The sequence below is a fragment of the Neopsephotus bourkii genome, unplaced genomic scaffold (assembly GCF_033783945.1).
Source record: "Neopsephotus bourkii isolate Nb327-2 ecotype Australia unplaced genomic scaffold, CSIRO-AGI_Nbou_v1 NB_53, whole genome shotgun sequence".
NCBI lineage: Eukaryota > Metazoa > Chordata > Aves > Psittaciformes > Psittacidae > Neopsephotus > Neopsephotus bourkii.
The window spans coordinates 5,299,670-5,321,934 of NW_026900570.1; the positions used below are offsets into that span (position 1 = coordinate 5,299,670).

At 39.4% G+C, this 22,265-nt stretch overlaps 1 protein-coding gene across 5 annotated transcripts in view; it reads left to right on the plus strand.

Moving 5' to 3' along the window:
- The first annotated feature begins 10,115 nt into the window (after positions 1 to 10,115).
- ZMYND11 (zinc finger MYND-type containing 11) overlaps positions 10,116 to 22,265 on the plus strand; it is a 108,838-nt gene continuing 96,688 nt past the window's right edge. For 2 of the 5 annotated variants that reach the window (XM_061349701.1, XM_061349716.1), the window contains exon 1: positions 10,118 to 10,307. The gene's annotated coding sequence lies outside the window, so the exon portion shown is untranslated. Of the gene's footprint in view, positions 10,308 to 11,676; positions 11,791 to 22,265 lie in introns of those variants that run through there. The other 3 variants (XM_061349710.1, XM_061349684.1, XM_061349692.1) reach the window with 3 other exon arrangements.

Below are 22,265 nucleotides of genomic sequence, written 5' to 3' on the forward strand. Positions count from 1 at the left end.
TTATAGCCAGGGACGCATTTTAGTTACTAATCAGACAGTGCTGTTGCTTATGATCAAAATACTAACCTAAATTTCTATTTAAAAAATTTACAAAGGGCATCTTATTATTTATCACCACTTTTTAAAGCCTCAGCTACAACAATTTAGCTTCTCAGTAGTGTTCATATACACCATCTAAACCTTAAGCCAATGGCATAACAGTTTTCCTGCAAACTTACCATTTCAAATACAGCAATGGCTTTTTGTTTTTAATTCAGTTTTCAATTCCTTATTCCTCCTCTAATCCATTCTACTTTACCTTACTTATTGCAACAATATCCTCCTTTCATTAATTACACAAGTTCATGTCCAACTGATTATCCAGCATGACCATCAGCTCCTTTCAGAGTTACTAAACTACTGAATCATGTCATACCTTCTCTAGCCTTACAGTTCTGGTTTGTATTCAGTGTTTCTGGAAGGAAGAATGATTTTGACTATTTTCTCACCTGTGGGAAAGGTTGGAAGCTTCTCTTCTTAAAACTTTAGGCAGCTTTTAAGCTTCCCAATTTTTAAAGCCTTTTTTACATTTTCCAGTATCATATTTGATCTGGTATTCCCATAAAGATAGTATAATTACATTGCTGTCATATATAATGAGTTCAAGTTTGACTTACAATCCCAGGAACTCTAAGATAGAACTCAAGAGGATAATTTTGTCAGTCTGTGCTGTGCCACGTATATCTAGTAACTGAGACAAAAATAATCGAGACTCCAATCCTCCAAAGGTATGTCTCCATATCACACTTCGTTTCCATGAAGGCATTCAAACTGCCACCATCACTTCATGGCAAGATAATTGCTTACAGATAGCTCTTACCTCCTCATGTTCCCAGAGCCTAGAAATTCCATAGGACTGAATGAAAATGCTTGCAAACAGTGCAATTTAATAATTCAATTAATGTTCTGCAAAGGTTTTGTATATTATTTCCCTCCCAATCCCCATGGGCACTGTGTTTTAAAATAGCATGCGTAAATCTGTAGTTTTGTCTTTTTTACCATAAAGGCAACGTGAATGCTTTCACTGAGATAATAAGAGCAAAAGAAGTTCACTGCTACCACTAGCGTCACCTGTCATCTAGGCAGCCTTACTAACCAGTAAAATATAAATCTGGGACACTTGACCCCAGAATTCACCTACATTCAGGTGCATACTACTACCACAAAGACACTTTGAGTTCTTTCTCTAGTCACTAAATTCCTGGGGAGGAAATATTTTACTCTTATAATCCTTGTTTGTACATGATATTCATACACATTGGACAATACTTCTAACTTGATAGAACGGGTTGTTTCCCCATATATCACTATATGTATATAAAATATTTTCAGATGGTTCTGTCTGAGTCTTTTTGCTGTTTCCTGAAAAATTATTTTTGTCTTGGTATTAGAGGGGTTTTGGGTTTGGCTTTTTTGCCACTCCTAATATTTTTGACTGCCTGATAGAGTAATCTTGAGTGCTTTGACTTCCAGGAAGCATATATTATCTATTTTACTCCTCATATGGTATGCTTTACCAACTTGTATGCCCACAATTCAGGACTGGGAAGCAAATACAACTCCATAAATAAATTGTCAGCTTCTCAGGAAACTATACAATGTTTTATCTAAAGCCTCTGCAAAATTTTCTTATGGACACAAATTAGTCCAGGAAAAGAATTCAAACATAGGATTTTATATATAGTGCTGGTGTTACATTATCAAGCCCCACAAATTTAATTCTAAAATGCAGCATATTAAATAAGAGCACTGAGGTGACTCCACCCCCTTTTCCAATTGAGAATCCATTTGGTATTTCAATCATTTTTCCAGTAAGAATATCATTAATTATTACAATGCTTTGCTGCTTAATGTTTCTTACAGAATCCTCTTTGAAACTTTTTGTAAGCCTCTTGCAACTTCAACAGCTTTTATTAACAGAACTGTGCTGATCTCTACCATATGTACACCTACCATTTTGCAACTTTTTTGAATAGCATTAGAAAAGTTTTAAATATAAGAATATTATAATTATGTAACACCAGTTGTGTTGATTCATTTTCCAAATACAACTCTTTAGATTTTTAGTATTTCACAATTTTTTTTTATTACTTCACCCATAGATCTCAGAACTAACACTATGCTTTATTTTTGTTTAAAAGTTCACATAGAAATTGCTTAGACTCTAAAATGGAACCAACACTTCATGTTTAGCTTGATCTTATGTAATGCAGAATACTTCTAGTAGTCCAATACTAGTGTTGCTGCATCTTTCTGAGGAGCAGCACTAAAGCATAAAATGTCTTTAAGTCCTGTGCAACCACATCTCACAGAATGGAGACTGGAAGGAATCAGAAGAAAAATTATTTGGAGTTCAAATGATCTGGAAATCCTGCTTGGTCCAGAATAAAGAAGGTTTCCTATGTTCTGATCCCAGGGTTACTAAGTCCATGGGAGTCTTTCCAAGGACTTCAGTGAGCTTCATAGGTTCTGCCCAGGTGCTGCTCCTCCATTTGCAATTTTGCATACAGTAACAAGCTTCAGAGATGAATAAAGGAAACAGGAGCGCTTTATTCTCATGGAATGAAGTTGTGAATGCTCCATCCCTGCTATTGCTCAAGGCCAGGTTGGACAGAGCCTTGGGTGACATGGTTTAGTGTTAGGTGTCCCTGCCCATGGCAGGGGGGTTGGAACTCAATGATCTTAAGGTCCTCTCCAATTCTAACTATTCTATGATTCTATGAATGTAATAGTTTTAACCACACTTTTACACTGCAAACATGAATGAGTGCTTGCAGGACTGGTGGCTGTAGCCTGTACCCTTCAGATGTTATTTGCTTGGGGAAATATCAAACAGCTGAGATGGTCCAAGGAAACTTAAATACGTGGAACTGCTTTTGAGCCATGGTCTTTAGAGAAGGAATGTGCATACTCCCTAACAATATAGAGTGCTTTTTTTATTTTGTACTTGGGCAGGATTCCCTAGATCTCTAGAGACTTATGGAAGAAAGAAGAAAACACCATGTCTTTTCATCTGTCCCAAAACCTTAGTGCTCTGCTAAACCGTCTACAGGCAACATTATTTCCAAAGTGAATGTCATCTTTTAGTTGTTGTCTAAAAGGGAAAACTTTCACATAAATAACTGAGATGAAAAGTAGCATGACCTACGGATAAGAACTGAAATATTGGGATGATAAATCTTTCATGTTAACAAATGAACAAAATTAGCACTAGTCCAGAACTAAGAAGAGGCTATGAAATATGCAAATACTAGAAATGAAATATGTGTATTTATTTCTCTATGTGAAAAATTGTGTATGTATCAAACACAAAATGCATTACCAAGACTGCCTGAGTCACACATGCACACAGCTCAGCATGTCAAAATCTGATTTTTTTATTTTTGTATTCAGTGGAACTTTTTTAATTCAGCGATTTAGGTTATTCAAAGTTACTATTTTGATGGTAACTGTATTTGGTTACCCTGGTAATAACTGACCATGAGTTCTGAATACTATGCCAGATAAATTTAGGAGATATGTAAAAAAAAAAAATGTATTATTCTTATTGAAGTTAATAGGTTGTTAATAAATTATTTTTTATGAAAAATCTTTTAAGTGATTGCATTGCCATCTGCTGAATGTAATACAGCTATTAGTCAAAATAGACAAATATATAAATAATACCTATTACTTGTGAATTATACAGAATACATATCCTACATGACATGTAAGATCAAACAATAGACAATCGACTTGTCCCAGCACTCTTCTCAAATCCCATCATTTTAAACAGTCCCAGCGTGTAAGTTCCACTTTGGTTAATCTGTCACAGCATTCTCTTCCAATTCCGTCAGTGATAGAAGGTTGTTAGTGATAGGACAATTAGACTTGAATATCACAATGGAGTTTGAGCAGGTGATTCCTTAGAGAATACAGTGAAAATTAAATCGGTGATACTGGATCAAAACTAATTTATCTTATCCAACATTTTGTCTTTGGATAATAGAAGATGGTTTCAAATACAGAGGCAGAATTGCAGAATGGCAGATATGCTTCTGATTGGTTGTTTGGGGGGTTGTTTTTTTTTGTACCTACATTAGCTTTCATCTTGACTATAATGGTTAAAAACTGACGCAAGTGTTGCGATTAATTATTCCTATCCTGGACAGCCAATCAGTGGTATCTCTAGGAGGTTTATTCAAGCTGTAGATGACATCAGGGTACATCAAAGCTGCAAGCACGTTAAGATGGCCTCATGCCAGGCCAGCTTCAATCTGGTAGGGATCTTTAGCTCCAGCAATGTGTTAGATTTGAGAGCAGCTCTGCTCCAGAAACAAAACTGCCTATTTCACACAGCATCACAACTAGCATAATAAGCTGTGTGAGACTGGAGCTGATGCCATGCAAAACACTGTGTCCTGGAAACTGGAGCTTGGGAAAAAGCTGTACAGAGCCACAGCTGGATATCTCTGCATATGATCAGCTAGGGTCCAACAAGGCTTATTAGCTTCAGTTAAGTACTAGTGATAACACATTATCTCTTTCAGAAACATTTGGATGCCTCTGCTCTATAGACAACGGAAGTTTGTTTACTGGAAGGGCTTTTTAATCCTAGAGAAGTGTCACATGAATGCATGGAACCAGCCTGGGTGCAGCACTGTATCGGAGCTAACAAGCCAACTTTGAACATGGAAGGCTTTGAAGCATGGGGTAGAGACAGTATTTCTGCAATAATTAGCTCAAAGCCAGTGCTGGACCAAACCAGCTCAAGCCCAGTGTGTCATGAGAACTGACTTGGTGCAAAGATATTTGGACATCTCTGCATGCTCCTAATGCAATACCTTGCTCATCCACGTATTTCCACTGCCTTGGGATGACAGACTCCACTTAGTTTAAATATATTTTTTTCTTATTATTGGCTATGTTGTCACTTAATATGATACACAATGTAATTAATATTTCCCTGCAATTATGACATTCATAATATCTCTTTATGTAAAAGCTCTATTTTTTTTAATTATGTTAGCATCAAAAGGTACTACCTATTTCCTCATAGTCACAGCTGGTTTTCTGGTAAATTATACATTTCCAATCACTGCATCCTCATAAAATAACAATAGATCCTATTTCAGTCTGACATAAAATTCAAGTTTTGTGTATTCATTTTGCATAGACATAAATTATTTTGTATATTACACCAGAACTGGACAAACCTGTGAGATAATTCGATGTACACTTGTAAGTGGATGTTAAAGATTTCTTTCATGTTACATATTGTGGCATCTGCTCTCGTATTGAAAATACAGTAGCCAGATGACACAAACTATGAAACTGGTACAAACTCACTCTGTTGTTTTGAATTAGTTAAAAAATATGGAGCTAAGTTTCCTTTGGCAGACTCTGTGCTGAATCAAGCATACAGTTTTCATGAAGCATAACGCTGGCATAAACACATGTCATGTCATATGTCATAAACATATGTCAGTTTACTCACAGGTAAACTTTTTTTAGGATAAACCTCTATTCCCAGTTGTGCATGAAAATGTAAAGAGAGAACACAGTGAGAAAAAAAAAGATGCATTTTGTATCTTAATCTACATCTATATTTGTCAGTCTTTTCTGGTTTTGTTATTACTGGTTATTACACCCACAAGTTACTCACACATGTGAGCACTGGCCACAGACAGACAAAAAAAAAATCACTTCCCTACGATGTACTATCTTCAACAAACACCCCAGAACGTCTTCAGAAATTCTGCTGGTACTTTTCCTCCCAGCTTTTTATTTATACCCTTACTTTCTGAAGCCCCAGAGTCATAGATTTCCTCAGCAAGCTCCTCTGAGCATTGTGGCTAGCCAGCACTGGATAGACAGTCTGCACAGCCAGGGACATAGCAAAGAGAAGTAAGATTAAAAAAGGAGGAAGGATCCTGGGTGCTGCAACGTCTACTTCAATCCTCGTCAAGCCTCCAAGCACCTCTGGGTGGCATGCAATCATTCCTTAGCTTCATGGAGCAGTAGATCAGGGGTTCCCTACTCTGTGTCCCACTCTCAAGCCTGGTATTTTCTTTTCAGTGCCTGAGGGGAAAAAAAGGAGAGTAAGCTTCTCCCTAAGACTCTCCCATCCTCCAGCTGCTTTCAGCTCAGTGGATTTCCTGAGAGTGCTCTTATTAAGGCTTTGTTCCCTTCCCCCCACCTTCTTGAATTAAATGCTTTGCTGAGATTTTTACTGCAAAGAAAACTATGTTGCTAAACTTCTTTCTGATGAAAAATTTACTCTAATTTTCTGCATTAATACTTCTGTGATCACAACACAGCAGGTCTGCCTCTCAAGAAACACGAATTATTTTTGTTTCAGTGCGGCTGTGATCGGAGCACACAGTGAAGTGGGCTGGCACCAACAGCAAGAGACAGCTATCTTACAAAGCCAGATAAAGCCTTGAGCACATAGTGGGTGGGTTTGTTTCAGCCAGCAAGATGGTAGAAAGTCTTGAAGAAAGCTGTGCTGTGCATTCATTAGCCTAGCACAAGTCCCACCATGGAGACACAACTCCCTCCTGTATTACGGGCAGTATTCAACTGCTGCTTTCATGGTCCAATCCCAGTGCCTAGAACCTGCCAGCAATGATGTACTTGTTCACCTGTGTGTTTGACGGTTGCACCACTGAGCCAAGAGAACGGCAAGAGTGTAGAAAGGATAGTCTTATCTACATAGGATTGTGTTGTCCAGTATTAGAATTAAAACTAAAACAATTAAAACTAAAATAAGGAGAGAAGTATCATTTAAAAGGAAAACGGAGGCATATTTACCAGCCTGCATGTTACTAAAATGTTTGGCCTTATCATGCACAAGTGTAGTGGACATGGTAGCTCCCATTCCTTGAGAAACATGCTAACAGCCAGACACCTGGGGTGTTTGTGTCCCAGCCTCCAATTGCTTTCAGCTCAGGGATTTTCCCAAGTCATGGTTTGCGTGTCTCCAGCCTGCAAACCACTTCTTTCCCATGAACCTGCATGATATCCCCTGTAATTCATGGCACTAGGTTACATTACTAGTTTGGATGCTGCTTATTCTGGCAAAACCTTGCTTCTGCTTGTGCAGCTTCCTCTCCTGCCCTCCAGGCCCCTTTCCAAAGGAAACAGACAGTACCAAACCTGCTGTTTACACGCCAGTGCAGCAACACTGGCAAAAGCATAGCATGCACATGCAGCCTGATGTGTTCTTACAGTAAGTACTTTCTACTCAAAAGGAACTTTATGGTGTTTTCTCTCATTGAAGTAGCAGCACGTACTCTTTCCTCAACACCACACAAGCAAGCAGGCAGCTGAACCCGCAGTTCTACAGGCGTTTTTGACAGGCAAACTCGCTCCCGAGTGCCCTACTTCAGCCCGAGACGTGCCCCCCTGTTTTAGAAGCCAAAGCTACCCGGCGCCCCTTCTTAGGGCCCTTCTCGGCCGGGGAGGGACAGAGGGACGGGGGGAGGGACGGAGAAAATGCCGGACCGGCCCCACGGCCGCGCACCGCCCCCAGCTCTCGCCCCAGGGAAGCAGGGGGAAGCTAGGGACGGGCCTGAGCCAGCTTTTTGTTGTAACAAACGTTTCGCGCTGCCTATAAGGAGCCCGCTGCTGCCCAGCGCCGCTGGAGGTGGGATTTTCTTCCCATTGTCTGCTGGGCCGGGCTGCGGTCTCAGCTGCCGAGGGCGCCCGGGTCGGGTGCGGCGTGGAGGTACCGGACACGGGACACCCGCGACAGGGCTTCTGATAGACATCAAACTGAACCAGAGAAACGCAAGAGTCGGGCCTAACCAAGACTGCTAGTTGGGCTTCAAATCTGAATATTAATGAGCATTACGGAATCTTTCCAATGCAGACAAAAATAAATCAAAACGACTAAAAAAAAAAATGCATCTTTCTTACTCTTCGTTGTGCAACCTGAAACCATTTAATACAAAGTCACTCAGGGGAGTTCATGAGGATATCAGAATCTTTCAAACAAGGCCCGCAAACTCCCATATGTAAGCTATATGCCTGCCTCTCTGTACTTTAATTCACTGCCTGCCAGCTCAGAGGAGGTAACGGCTGGGGTTGCAGCCACTCCCTACCTGTTTGCTTTAGTATACCTTGTTCTTTCCAAAATCAAATATTTGTATCCTGAAACAAGTATTTGGAAACGTTCCAGAGTAGCCTTTACAAATATGTTAAGTGCAGCAAATTGTTGGCAAGCAATAGACTTCAGGTATAAACCTGTAAGGTAGGCAAACCATGCAGCTTCCACCCTGCATTTGCTTCAGCATTGATGAAACTGCGGCCTAAATATTCGGCAGCTCTCTGTGGGTCCTGAAGAGATAAAGGGCTAAAACCTCTATACTTAAGATAGCTGAACTTCTGCCTTAAATAAATATTCACGTGGGTAAGGAGAAGTCACTGCGGCAGAGTAACAAACCTTCTCACTAAAGAGCCTGAGTCTGCAATTGGAGCTCTGTTTTGGAGCTAGGGCATATCCCCCCTACTGACCCAGCTGTAGGGGAACCTGGCTGTCCAGGCTGAAGAGTTAAAGATGATTATGTATGCTTCTCCTTTGCTTGCTTCTGGATGCAAAAAAATCAATGTTCCTTAACCATGCCAGTCTGAGCATAACTGTTAGCTTGAATGCATGATCAAAACAGTAGAAATTATAAGGACCTGAGCATCTTCTATTTTTTTTATTTCTTACATAAATAAAGCTCAGATGCAATTTGTACAGAGGAGGTTTCAAAGAAGCCTAAGATAGCCAAGCAGCAATATCCCATGGAAACTTGGCATATATTTCTATCAAACTTCTTTTGAAAATTACATGCCTTAATGAAATCAGAGCCAAATATCACGACTAAGTGCTTAACATAAGGTAGCCTTTTTGTAATTATACTGATGGTAAATCCCTTCTTAAAGAATTGCCTGCAAATTTCATTTGCTCTTTATTAATACAAGCAATATAATGCAATCAATAAATTATAGTCCCTCTGTTTGGTATCTGACCAACCCCTCAAGCACCTTTTGAAAGCAGATTACCATCACTTTCTTTCTTGTTTATTTTAGATAATGTAAAATGTTCTTTCATATTTAAATACATAATAGGAGTAAAGCTTCATCATTGCTATGCAACTAACTGTTATTTGCATTTTGCTTTTTAAAAGGGGACATAAAACCCTGATACAGCAGTCTCAAACAAAATGTGGTTTTACACACTACTACAAATCTTTTTTACTAAACACACTGGAGAAACTTTTACTGTTCAATGCGCAAACTCTGTTACCTCTTTGACTGACTGGGCACAATGGATGCATCTTTTTCATCAGCAGCAGTCCAAAACTATTTTAGTAATAGTGATGACTACTCATATGACTAAAATTATTTGCATGCATAAATGTTTATAGAATTAAACTTACAGTGTATTTTAATGAAGTACGCCATATTTCTAGTCAAGATTAATTAATTGTGAAGTGAGTTACTTTTTCATTCCTGACGTATTTCAGAAACTTTATAATGCATTTGCCTAGACATGTATTATTAATAATATTTATCTCATAGTCCATATAAAACCAGGATAAAATGTACAAGTTTTCTTGCTACTTACATATATATCCATGCACCTATAAAGTTCCGTATTTCATATTACTGTGTATCTCCCAATCCTGCAGTGAAAGCATGGTTAATGGTTGGACTCAAGGATCTTAAAGGTCTTTTCCAATCTAAATGATTCTATGATTTTCTGATCTACAGCTTGCGACATACAGCCAACTCTGCGACACACTACTGATTCTGTATGTTCTAGTTTCTGTTGCTCAAGGTACTTTCAAAAACATTATCCAGAATTTCTCCAAGTTGGACTTCACGATGGGAGGAATCTGCATGTATCAGGGTCAGATAAGCAGCCCATTTTCCCCTGCAACAAGAAGGTCCAGACCTAAGCGTGTGATAAAATACATATATAATAAATAAAGATCCGTTTCAAATTTATTATTAAAAAAAAAAATAAAAGAAACAAACAGCAACTCCAGAAGACACCACTAGAGTTCTCCTTCTCCCAAATATCCCTAGCACCATCCTAAACCCTGTTTACCCCAGAAACCTGAACTGTGGACAGACAGAAGAGGAGAGAGAGAGAGAAAATTCAGACACAATAAAACTCTGAGGGGAAAAATATGTGGAAGGAGGAGGCAGCAGCGGCCTGGGGAAGGGATTGAAAAGTTTCCCCTGGCTTAACTTCTCCCCCCCTGCAGCAGCAGAAGCAGCGCCAGCAGCACAAGGTGAGAGAGACTTTTAAGTCTGGGGAGGAGGGGTGTGTGTGCGGGAGGGGGGATGAATTTACAGCCCTGTGGATAATTCTGTGTCTGCCTCCCTGGCTTTGGGGTGCGGGAGACGCCGTGTCTCATGCTGGGTGGATTTTTTTTTAATATGATGGAGGATTATAAACATGGCGCCTTAAAAAAACTACAAAATCATGTACACACTGTTCCAAGGAGATGGGGGAGAGGGGACAGGGGAAGGGCTGGGCACCAGGGGAGGGGGCAATCCTGCCCCGCGGGGTGCCATATGGGGAGGGGGGAGCAATTATACTTCATAATAAAATGTGTGGGGTTTGCGGGGGGGGGGGGGAAGAGAGATATGGAAGGCGGGATTTTTTTATTATTAGTATTATTTCATTTTTCGGAGTGGGCAGGATTATCTGCCAGTCCGCTTGGAAACCGAGGAGGAGAAGGGGACGGCGGCCGAGCGCGTGTGATTATTAACGGCGATTATTTTTGTCCCTACACCTTCCCACACCTTCAGCCGGATTTCGGCTGGGAGGTGGCGGCGGGCCCCCCGCGCCCTCCGCACCAAGTCGCAGTTAGCCCCGGGGTCGGGGCGGGAGGAGGTGGGGTGGGGAGAGGGGCGCACAACAGAACCGCTGTTTCTAGCGCTCCGCGCAGGCCTGCAGGGAGTGGGGGAGCCCGGGACTCGCGTGAGAGGGAGGCCGAGCGGGGTGTGGCGCAGCCCGGCCTCAGCCCCGGCACCCCCCGCGGCCCCGCTTGTTAGCCACATGCGGGGCGACTGCTTTGCTCCCCACTTCTTCCCACCCCCTTTCGTTTCTCTCACACAGCCCCCCGCCTCTCCCATTTCTTCGCTGGGGTGGGGGGTGTCTGCTTGGAGGACGGAGCTTGGCCCGAGTAATGGCAGCTGCTCGGCAGCGCCGAGTCTCCACAGAGAGAGACGGCGGGCCCCGGCATGCATGCCGGCCGCGGCGGGCGAGGGGCCATGGCTCCCCTTCCCCAAAGGGAGGGCACAGCAGAGGACGGGGAAAGGGGTGAACTTAGGAGTCCCAGCCCTCCTCCCTCCCTCCCCCCCCGCGGGCGGCTGCGGGCGGGCTGCGCGCGGGCTGCGCCACCTCCGCGGCGGGGACTGTCTCACCGCCCGGCTCTGCCGAGAGGGCAAGCGGGAAACGGGGGCCTCTATCTTCCCGGATCGCCTTGCTGGCGGAACACCTCGTCCCCGGCATAGCCCTGGGGCTTCCTCGCCTTCCCTATCTGCTCCGGGGTAGGGCGGTGGAGGAAAGGGGCCCATTTCCCCACTCTCCTCCTCCCGGGGCGGCGAGGGGCGTGCGGGGAGCCCCGGGGAGTGCGGGCCGGGGCCCTCCCGAGCGCACCGGGAACAGCTCACTCGCCCGCCCTGCAGAAGGGGCCTTTCCGAAGCCCCGCCGGGCTCAGCTGTCGAATGTGGGGAGAATGTGAACTGCGGAGGAGTTTGCTTGTGGTGGGTTTTGTGAGGGTTGTGTGATGTGTGTGTGTGTGTGTGTGTGTCTGAAACCCTGTCTCCACAGCATGCCGCTTGGTTCACTTTGTAAGGTGTTTTCCTTCTTCCCTTACCTCGCCTGTTGTTCAGAGGCCTATGTGTCTCCTTTCTTTTACGGGGAAAGGATGCAAACGTAGGTGTGGGGGTTCCTATGGTAAGGATGATGGAGAGCTTTAGGATACTTTGCTGACCTTCCGTGTGTGTTCGTGAGAACAGGCCACCTGTCAAATACAGCTGTTAGGGACTTGGGAAAACTTTGTGTGTCTTTTCGGGCTTACCCTGAAAAGACCAGACTTTGGGAATTTAGTTTTTGTCTTCTGCAAGCATGGCAAACAACTTTACAAAGCCTAGAGCAGGGGTGGCTTGAGAAGAAGAAAAGGGGTGAAAAATTATTCAATTTGGTGCTGGTTAATTTTATAACTATAATTTGGCATTTTAACACCTGGGAATCATCTGACACAGTCTCTGTATTATAGAAGTAATACTGTTTGTTGTAGTTTTGGGAAGATATTACTGCAGTGGGAAGCACTAAAAGTAGAAAATGCTTTCTTGCCCTAGATATGCTGATATTTTTGCACTTGTGTTGCTATTCTTTGTAAGAAATTGTTTAATTCTTCAGGGGTGACCACTGAGACAGGTGTCGGGAGGGTGGAAGAGTGGAGTGAAATGTCTGTGGTTCAGGTTGCAGTCCCTTGATGTTTTCTTGCCCCTCATCGCTCAACATGAAGGACCAGGCATCTCTCCACGTATTTTCAAATTTTTTAAAAATTTTTATAATTATCACGCATTCTGAGTGCACCACAGAAGGTCTTTAGGGAAGGACCATTTGCTGACTGCTGCTTTGTATAAAAATGGAAATATACACAAAATAATTTCCAGCATAGATTTAAGTTTAACATAAGCTTTTCCATGCCTAAACAAACCCTCTCTGCTTTGATCAGATATTTATATGGGGAAGTGAATGGTTCATGGGCTAGTGTAACAGAGAACAGTTATCCTTCTGATGGTGAGTTTAGTTTTAATGAGCGGAAAAAAAAAGTTACTATGTTGATGACTTTGTTGATCGTACTATGCTCTGCTGTCAAGAAGAAGCATCTGCAAGTTGTACTTGGGTACTCTGTTCAGCACCAATGGACTGAATGAAAAAAAAAATGACTCTTCCACTCCATCTCATGAGCTGGGTAGAGTGATGGAAATTACCTGACAATGATGTCAGCTATGTAAGGGGCATTGTGAGTGTGTGGATGTTGGGTGGGGGTCTTAAGACTTTGGTGGTGTGCTAGAATATGCTATTCCAAGTTTTGGAGCTTTTGCAGCACTAATTTAACAGGGAATTGCCTCCATACCAGTTAAACAGGTGTATTTTTATTATTTTCTTTTTTAATCTAAGCAAGCACTTCTAGCTATTAATTTTAAATATAAACATTAAAAAATCAAATTTGTTCATCATGAATTTAAATTCTTAATGGTTTTTCTTAGCCCTCATGTGAGTCACAGTGATACTTCTCAACTCTTCAGGAGCAAGTGAAGACTACACAAGTAACAAGAATTTCATGACTGTAACTGCTGTGCGTACTATATGTGACTGCTAGCATTACTTTTGCTCTTTTGCAGTAATCTGGTGCCGTGTGACCATACTTATTCATGGGTAGTGGGCAGTCTGTATGCAGCTAATGTTCAGGTTGCCTGACTCTAGGAAAGACATAAGGCTTCTGCATCTTGGATGATCCTTTCAGCCAACCTCAAGAGCAAATGAGGTGGTGAAAGGCTGTGAAGTGTGCTCAGCATTTCTACTTTGTACATGAATGCAACCTATTAGGTGGTGCTCCTGGAGAAGATAACAATAAGGTGGACAATGAATTTGGCCTCAAACTCACTTTGAAGTGGCTTAGGCTCATCTAGAGTGTTGTGCATTTCTACCAGTGAACTTGAGGACCACTGAACTGTGCTATCTGCAGACTCTCAATTAAGATTAAATACTTTAAAAAGAAATAGATAAAAGACAACAGTTGAAGATGTTTTTTCTTCATTTTAGACATTTAAACCTCTCCGTAAGTGCCTGCATTGTCTAGTTTGTTAGAAAATAGTCTAATTTCATACGATTTGAGAATCAGGGGAAAATTTGGGACAAGGGGACTTGTTTTGGAATTGAGTACCCAAATTCAGTCAGCGGAAGTTCACAAATTGGGACATACCTGTATAACTGGATTTTATAGTTGCTGCCTTCCATAGTCTTTAAGAACATTTAGCTATAGAAGTGTGTAAGGACTTGAGGCAGTGAATCTGTCTAGGATGAAAGTTCTGAAAGAGGGACAGGGTGATGATGAAGATGTCATCAGTAAAATGAGTATTTAGCTAGTTCTAGAGTGGCATAAATGTTGGTAAAATAAGTCTTTTATCTGTAATGTAGGTTAGAAATGTTAAGTCAAACTATAAACAGAATCTATACAAAGTATGTGTGGCTCACACCAGTGATGACCTTGGTTCATAAAATGCTGAGTTGTTTAAATATACTGGCCAGATGTATACAAGAGTTTATTTTCCTGAATGAGGTTAAATTTTGGATTTTTTATTTTTTTTTTTCAAGAGTTAGGTCAGAATTGTCGGAGTAATTCTTTCAAATTTCTTTCAAATCCTGACCACTGCTGTTGTGCTTTTACTTCCATATAATGGGACTTTCTTTAGCCATCCTCCTTACACTGATTGTTGGGGAGCTAATGTCAGATTATGTTCTTTATCTGCAGCGTGTTTTTTTGTGTTAGATTTTGTTCTGTTCTTTTAGTCTCAGGATGGGATGAACACTCCTGTAGTGCTTGTGTAGAGCATGGTGGCCTTGGTAGCTGGGCAGTGCCACATACGTCATCTGTTATATAGCTCATACATTTTAGTCTGTCAGTGTTGCTTGTGCTAAATATTGTAAACAGAGTTTGTTCTTTTCAGGTTCTGGATGATTTTTGATCAGTCGAATGTAAATTTAGCTCATAATTGGGTTATTGTTCTAAGGTTTAATCTGCCAGTTGGGAGAATATGGTCTGCAAAATAGGTTTATAAGGTGAGGTAATGATTCCATCTTGCAGGAATTTTTTAATAAGTTAACTCTTACATTCCTAAAAAAAGTTCTCAGTGATTTTCAGTACAGTTAAAAAATGCAAATTCGGTAGTGGTAAAGAGTACCTCGTCATCTGTGCAAAATGCAAAACAAGCATGGAAAACCTTTTCTTGAAGTGCTCAAATTTGTCTTTAAATGATGGAAAACAACATTTCTCAAAAACCCCTTTCATTCCTGGCTGTAGTGGAGGTAACTGGAAGTAGATAGACACAAGAGTGGCTGTGTACAGTATAATAAACACAGTGGCTTCTAGCCTGAATGAGTGAACTCCTGTGGCACGTGGAGCTCCCTGATTTCAGAGGCCTCTCTCTATGTATCTTCCTGCGACACCAGGGCTGGAGCAGATTTTTTTCCTGTATTTTAAATTCCAGCCTTTATAACATAGCTTTTATCACCAGTTTCAGCTGATGCCTGCGATCCAATTAAAAGAGCAGGCCTGAGCTCTGTCTTATTATTTATTTATTTTTAACTAAGTTGTGAATATTGAATTGTATGAAGAATGTTATTTTTTGGGGGTAAAACTAGACAAATAACTGTGTAATGGATTTTCACCATTATTTTTGTTTCAAAAGGAGTAAATATGCTACTTGTTCCAGCTATACTGTTTCACTGAGTGCCTGGAGTCGAACTAACACACACAGTTAGCTTGAAATGCTTTTTGACGTAAGATGGCTGCAATCAAGTTCTTCAAATACACAAGTTATTAAAGGGTGAACTAACTCAAATCGTAAGCAGTGCTAGAGGCTGATTTTTTCCTTATGTTTCAGTGAGATTTCATTCATACTTTTTATGTTTCTCTTCTGTTTCTTTTCTCCCCTGACACAGAATCTTTCAGTCTTGTGGGCAGGCAATGGCAGGCACAGTGGTGATACACTGTGACATGTCCGTGAACCCAAGTTAAAACTCATAGCGTCTAATTCTAGGTCAGCCAGCTTTGGTAATATCCCATCAGAGCCTGATCCTGTAGCTGTACCATGTAGATAAATCTGAAGTGTAGTTACTGGAAGTTTTTTGCACAAGAAGATTGGTTTTGGTTTTTTCCAATCTTTCATTTTCTATTTCACTACAGTGCAGAAGTTTCTGCTATGAAAGTATAGAGATGTAATTCAAGTTTAAAGTGCATTATTAGTTAAAGTGGCAGGACCGTAAAATTTTTAATTTCAAAATCACAAAAAGATTAAATAAAAATTTTTACTGGTGTACCAACAGTCAGAATGTCTTTCTATATACCTTTAGATTTAGTGCTAAATTCCAAGATTAAATAGCTGCAGAATAAAACATTGTGAATTAATGTTTTGACTGTTCATACAGCTATCAGTTGTAGTATGATATAAAACAAATTCCTAATAAGTATTTTAGTCCAGAGACAGTGAAATGTGAAGTGCTAAAATCCACTTACTGGTTAAAAATGAAGTCAAGCATACCTACAAAAAATACTGGTATCATCCCATTCACTCTTTCTTTGGAAATCATGTTTTTTACATGCAAAGAACTGGTCTCAGTGTGTTACTTCATTTTTGCCCTTGATAGGATTTTATTGATTTTGAGATCTAGTAATTTAAAAAGAAAAAAAAGAGTTAAACACATTGCTGTTCACCTCTCATTTCTCCTATGCTTCATTTTCTTTTGCTTTGTTATTATGCTAAAAATGAATATGAAACCAACTTGCCTTATATTGAAATATAAGATTTTAATGCAGCTAGCTTAACTAATGTTTTGGTTACAGACCGTAGGAGTCTGCTAGTAGGTGTAGTACTCAAAAGCAGCGTTTTGGAAAGTGGGTATTTGTACTTTGATCTTGTGCACTTACAGCATGGCATTATTATCTGGTCTTTTAAAGATAGGTGGATGGGAGTCGCATGCAGTGACTCATGGGATATGGCACTTAGTTCACTAATTTTAGCAGAGTGATTCTTATCTTTCAATGTTAGGTTTTATTGGAACCTTTTAGAAAAGCAATGAAGTGAAACAAAATGGAGTTGAGAGAAAATGATTAGCAGAATCCCAGAGTAGCTAGAAATAATATGCAGTGAAAAATAAATGAAAAGGATTTAAGATATGTTTATTGCTCAACAAATCTTTGACAAGATCTGAGAGATAAGAGAACTTTATCTTTGTTAGCACGCTATCATCATTTTCTATGAAGTCTCACACAACATTTATGCATTCAGTAAGAGAGTATCTTGCACTAGAGATACCTGTTTACAATTACAGATGCTTCTTAAGTCAGAAACCAAGTAACAGCCAAGTCTGCACTGGCTGTTTGTGCCTTATTACTATTTTCTTGGTGTCACTGCCAGTAAAAGAAAACTTCTGAAGAGGAGATAGTCTGTGCCTTGCATAACATTGCAGTGCGTGTGTTCACATGCATAAATTAAAGTGGGAATTTTATCCCAAAATGGAGGGGGTTTTGTTCCTCCAGTTTTTTTTTTTGGTCGCTTGTTAGTTTTGTGATCAGTATTTCTTGAGCTGTCACTGACTTTAGAGACAAGCTTAAACCTAGTGTTTATGTGTAATCCCCTCTCCCCAACCAATTATTTAAGATTCAGGCTCAAAATTGTACAAAATCAAAACAAAAGAATTGCTAGTTCATAAAATACAGTCACAGGCCGATGATTGTTCATTCATGAAAATTGATGATGTTCACTGCAGAAAATTCATTGTTAAAAATAGATTGATATTAATATAATGATGGAGACCTTGATCATATAAGCACTTCTTTCCCACAAGCATAAAGATCCATAGGCCTTGGAGCATACTGGTGAACCAAGTTTATTTTCATAGAATATTTTCAAAAATCAAAACTTTAAATACAACTCCAGTATTCAAGGAAAAACACAATTGCAATTTGTTTTGCCTATGTAATTTTACGTAATGTTATGTTTTTGATTCTTCTACTGGAGTATGCAATGCAAATAGGCATTTTTCATGCCGTTTGAATATCAACAATATGACCATTGTTATTTCTGCAGATGCTAAATTATACATTGGTGATTGTTCCCATTGCAATGAAAGCACTTTTGCTACATGTACATTAGTCTTCAGAGGAATTTACAGTATCTAGAAAAAGAACAGAGGAAACATGGATAACATTTTTCTATTAGTGACTTCTAATATTTTCTGTATATCTTAAATCTTGCATATTATAGAAAGCCTTAAGTATAAATAAAGAAAACTGGTAAGAGAAGAAATGCTTAACTAATTCTTACCAGAAAAGCCTATGAGAAGAAAGGTTTATTTTTACATTAGAAAAGCTAGGAAACTGGTGTGCCAGGAAAGTGAGGATTTTAACAAAGCTTCAAAACTATGAAAATCATGTATGTGAAAGCAGATTTAGTAATCGCATGATTTTACTGTATTTTTTTAAATCACAGAACATAAATTAAAACCCCATAAATTCTGAAATTTGACATGTCTCCTGTTCATTAGTATTTACCTGCAAAACCTAGGCAATCCTTTTTGCTTCATGCAGCAAAGAGTTCAGAAAGAGTAATGTTCTCCTAACCTTGTGCTTCTATTATTTTTTATGCAGTTCAGACATCTCGTAAATCTATTTTTTCCTTTCTGTGTTAATTTGAAGCTAAGAATTGTTATTAGTAATTTTCACAGGAACCAGACTGGCATCATTTTTAGCTTCATATAGTTGTGGTTCTATGATTCTATGATTCTAATTGAGACTTTAGGATGTTCCTAAGAATCAACAGCATGAACAGATTCTCAAGAAGCTGGATGTTCCAGTGTCAGGCGTCATGGTGTAAGCTGACATTAGAAGATAATACAGCACACTGAGTCATTTGGCATTGACACTAACATTTTCGCAACAAAAAAGGAGATTTTTAATTTTTTTCAAATAGCTTTCTGAAAACTGTCCTTCGTGTTGGTAAGATGTGGGGAGGGGATGTACACTTTGCTCATTGGTAACTCAGTGTCTGATCTCTGATTGTACTAGAATGTAGTGTCAGGTTGTTTAAAAGATGCCATATTAAAATCTTGTTTGTTAAAAAAAAAATAATAAAACTTTAACTGATGTATGTTTTTGAAGGAGAGTGCTTATGCACACCAGGAAGCGTTTCAAACAGTCAGTAATGGTAAGCAATAAACATGGACACTCCATCTGTAGTTGTATTTTTCAGTTTTGTCCTCTTCTTCTTACACTGACCTGAAGTAAATACAATCACAGGAAATACTTGTTGTAAGAAAACAATTCTTCCTTTCCCTGTGTGTTTTCCACCCCACAGGCTCCCAGAAGGTTTCTTTCTAAAACTTCCTAATCGGAAGCATACTCCTAACCTTTCTGATTCCAGACATGAGATCTCTTGTTATTCAACTTGCAACTTCTAGGAAATATAGATGTATTTATATAAATCTATGTTTTAGGAAATATAGGTGTATATAGTCAGGTATGTCAAGGTGCCAGTTTTATTAGGCTTTCTAATCCACATTCTTTTCCTCAGTAGTTTGAAAAATTTAATAAAAGTAAGCCATTTACCAGTCATCTAGGTATAAACCTAATTTGTAGCACTGATTTCTAAAGACATATAGCTTTCAATAAAATGGAATAATTTTTGTTTCTTATAGTGGCACAGACAAATTGATAAATACCAGCTAAAGCTAATTGGTGGCACAGATGCTGTAAGTACAGGTGCACCAAAGAGCCTAGAAGCACAACATGGTTTGCTCTGCCAAGTTAGTGGATAAGCAGTTAGAGTGTTTCCTGAGCCAGTGGGAAGAAATGGTATCCAGATTTCCTCTTGGCTCTTCTTAAATGAGTATTGCCTTTCTTGATCAAAGTAGCATATCGTGTAAACCAGAGTCTTGTCTCCAGCCATTGCCAATCTCAATTGTGTCCTAAAAGGTGCCCCAAATCAGCCAATTTGCTGATGTAGAAGGCTATAGAATACATTTTTCCCATACTAGTTCCCAAACAATAATAATTTAGGTCATGTTTTTTGCTTTTACATGCATAGAAGTTTTATTTATTCCATTTTGAAATGTTTAAAATTCTCTTTACTGTAAGAACTGAACATTTTAGCTAATAACGTTAAAAGCTACTCCTTTTTAGGTCAAGCCTGTTCTGTCCAATCTGAATGCCTTGCAGCCTCCCACTGCAGTGCTCTTTCTCTTCTAGCTTTTATCGAGAGCTCCTTCCTCTAGTTGCAGAAAAAGGCCATGTATACCTGCCTGTCTGCACAATATTTGATGGAGATAAGAGACCTTGAGGGGCAAGTTAATGAAAGGCCATAGCGGTTGTTGAGTGCAAGAGCTGGGAGATGCACATATGAAAGGAAGAAAGGGAGAGTTTGGCATGAAATGTGCATTAAGTGAAAGTCAAGGTACACAAGTCACAGTATGTGTGAGAGAGGACCAGTGTCTTTGCTAATATAATTTGCTGCAGCACTGTTGACTTCAGTGGAACAATATTAGTTTACACCTGCAGAAAATTTTCTCCTGAATATGTGGGAATGAGAATATGTAATGAAGTGTTTATGGATGAGTGACAGAGGGAGAGGGAGCGTGCGAGAGCAAGAGCGCATGCACACATTTTCAGGCCTGATTGATTATATGGGGAAAAAAAAAAGGAGTTGAGAGAACATTATTTTAAATTAACATTCATTATCTTCATGCGTGAGATAACAGTTCACTTTGGACCAGATCCTAGCACCATTATGTTTCTTGAGCAGAGACTGCTTTTTCCTTGAATGAGGTTATTCAGTGTGAGAATGGCAAAATGTAGTCAGATCTTTTACAATAAAAATACATGGTGTAGTCACCATATATTAGAACAATATTATTTCTGTCAGGAAAATATGGGGGGTTTATTTTTATTTTTTTATTAATGGTTACATTTTCTTTGAAATGTAAAATAAAAAGAAACCTTTTTTTGGATCTCTAATCTTAAGCTTGGAGAAGCTTGCAGCCATTTTAAGTCATGCTGCATTCATTGATCTAGCAGTTAGATTATTTAATCACACTGCAGCTAGGTCATCTACCTATTGGACACTTAAAAGAGTTCAGTAACATATTTGGGGTTAATGGCTATGAAATGTAAATTCATGGTCTTACTATTCTTTGAAGAAAAAAAATCACATCATAAAAAAGGAAGAATCTGATTTTAATCTACTTTGGCAGTTCTTTTGCTTTTAAATACAGAGTTTTGCAACCTTAAATCATGTAAGTAGGCAGCAGCTTATTATTAAATATTTTCATAACAGTAATTTGTGAACATGGAAATGAAAACCACATTTTAAAATTGCAACCCCCAAATAACTTTCTGAAATAATAAAAAAAAAATTGTTAAAATGACTTATTCTTTAATTTTAAGTATAATCATGTAAAAAGGTAGGAAAGGTCTGTATTTTAGATTTTAAGCAGTAGGAAATTAATTTTCTAGACTGTAAGTGCTGCGATAGTAAAAGCCCAGTCATCTGGATGTATAAAAAGAGAAATAAATGTGGGAACAGCTAATGTGTGGCAGTGAAAAGCAGAGGAAAAGATTGTTGTGATGCTCTTAAGTGTCCTGTATTTTCTGAGAAGGAGCTACTCACAGTGAAATAAACCTCTTCTTAGTATGCAATAGGCAAGTATCTTTTATAAAAAAAAGATGGTAAATTCTTTGGCAGTGGTGCAATTGGCAGCAATGATTTTTAAAGGGTCACCCATTGCATACTTTTCAGTTATTTCCCTGCGCAGATGAAAAGGAAAGTTCATGCTTTTCTGAGGTATGTTTTAGTCTGTCTGAATGCAGGTGGAACAAGAAAATCATGTTTCATATGGAGATGGGAACCATATTTCCCTCTCACTAATGAAAGCTCAGAATCCAGAGATGTTAATTCTCTCAATCTGCATCTGGATCCCTTGGCTTATTTCCTTGTGCTTTCTTGATGTACACTGAAAGCTTTGTCAAATGAGTGGATATGATCATGTTAAGTACCTCTCAGTGCGAACTATATGTTCAGCAGAGAGACTGTGAACAGAGGTAGGGGTCAGTTGTTCATCTTACTTGCCGTGTTTTCTTAATAAGCAAATTATTCACTTGTTTCACTTAGGCTATTTTAATAGCTCTTCTGCTTTATTATATTAGTCTATGACTATTTTTTTATACTTTTCATCTGGGCACTCGGGGATGTGATTCCTTTCTTTAAGTAACACACCATGGTGTATGTACATGAGGAGTCCAACTCTAGAGGAGGAATTTTATTAAAGGTTTTATGAATGCTATCCCATTGCTGAGTAAGTCCTCAGTGGGCAAAGGCAGGTTAAATAGGGATCTCATACTTTTGGTCTCTTTCTTTTGGAAGAGCACTGGACAGGCTGCAAACTCAGACAG